The sequence below is a fragment of the Neolamprologus brichardi genome, chromosome 13 (assembly GCF_056152115.1).
Source record: "Neolamprologus brichardi isolate AB-2024 chromosome 13, ASM5615211v1, whole genome shotgun sequence".
Classification (NCBI taxonomy): Eukaryota; Metazoa; Chordata; class Actinopteri; order Cichliformes; family Cichlidae; genus Neolamprologus; species Neolamprologus brichardi.
This window is the reverse complement of record NC_142116.1, coordinates 11,055,179-11,057,068: the sequence shown is the minus strand read 5'-3', so window position 1 is coordinate 11,057,068 and position 1,890 is coordinate 11,055,179.

Here is a 1,890-nt window from a genome sequence, read left to right as displayed (position 1 = left end):
ACGTCTTCTGATTGGATCTCGTGACCGACATTGTCAGAATGTGTAATGAAGCCTTTCATGACTTCTTTTTCACACAAAACTTGCGCACTTTTATACAAGAGATCAGGGGCGATTTTAGCCCAGTTTTGGAGGTGCTTCAGCACCCCCAAAATGAATCAAAGCACCCCCAAAATGAATCAAAGCACCCCCAAAGATGTCTTACTTTTTTTTGAAAATATTTGCTGTTTGTGGGACACACTACTAAAAGTATAAAAAAGCATACAGTACTTAATTGAGACGGAACATTTTAACAACAAAAGTATAGATAACCCCTCCCCCCTCCCAAAATGGTTTGTTCCAGCTCGGCTCTCTCTTACTCGCTCTAGCGCTGTTGCTGCCAGAGAGATGGTGGCTGAGACCACCTTTTTTTAGTATTTTATTTGTTCCTGAGTAAATCGGTTAGACTGAGATTAAAGTTATAGTTTTTACACAGCTGAATAAACGTCAAGCAGACAACTGATTATCAGAAGTGTGAGATGCTCGAGAATATATTTATATTTTAGATAACAATGAGTTTATTAAACTTCACCGAAACAATCTGCAAATTTCATTCAAATTTAATAAACTATCATCTTGTCTTTATTTTTAGTTAGCACATACCTTAAACACTTAGATAATGATAGTTATATGAGAGCAGATGCATGCTGGTGCAATGCTGGTGCAATAAGCTGTACGCTGTACATCCAATGGATGCATGATCTGATAGTCGACTAATTGCAAGAATAATCGGTGACCAGTCGACTATCAAAACAATTGTTTGTGGCAGCCCTAGTTGAAAACGTGTTTTCCAACGATGTTTGCTCTGTAGTAAAATTAGCGATATTTGACTGCCCTGTTGATCTCATTGAAATGTATACAGCCTATTTAAAATCTAAAACTTAACATTGTCCGTAGCTTGCTGTTGTTACCACTGTCCTGTTTGAAATGTAATGAGAGAAACTGGTTATTTTGCCATATGTGCACGTGCCGATATTGAACCCAAGGTACTAACTAGCTAACTGACTGGATGCCCATTAACCTTATAACTCCTGTTGTGTGTGTGTGTGTGTGTGTGTGTGTGTGTCTACAGATTGTCAGTCCAAAGAGGGAGAGAGGAAAGAGGGGAACATGAGGACAAAGTACAAGATCAGGAAGTACCAGGTAAGAAAACAGACAGGGAGTACTAACAGGCAAAACAGGAACTGTTAAACTGGCAAAGAAAAAGAAAGACAAACAACTCATACAATCTGGAAGTTGTGTTCTCCCTATATTAAAGCTGCTATACAGAATCTGCAAAACAAACTGGGTTGTCAGCCCTGGCACTGCATTACCATATTGAGCTTCAGTCAGAGGAAGTCACGGTTGCCAAAGACTTTATAAAGCTCAAGAGTGAGGCTGGTGCCATTCCAGATATGTTAACATTGTACAATCTTCTGGATAATCAGATCTTCCCCAAACTGAAAACTGTTATTCAGGTTGCCCTAACAAACCCAGTTAGCAGCTGTAGCTGTGAAAGGTCTTTTAGTGTCTTGAGTCAGCTCCATACCTGGCTGAGAAGGACCATGGGTCTTTTCAGACTCCAGCATCTGGCTGTGATGTCAGTTGGGAAAGAGATGCGTGAGAGACTTGACCACCAAAATGTGATAGACAGATTTACCAACCTCAAGGTGAGGCGACATAGGTTAAAAGAAAAGAAAAAATCTGCAGAGCCATAGTAGTATCTGCAGTAAAGATCTTTTCATACATTGTATACATTGTACCAAAGGCCAAGTGTCTCCATTTTCTAATAATATTTTGTATATTTCAAGGACTCTTCTATTTTTGGAGTGTATTTTTTATGTATCTGTATTGTATTATACATACTCATTAGAA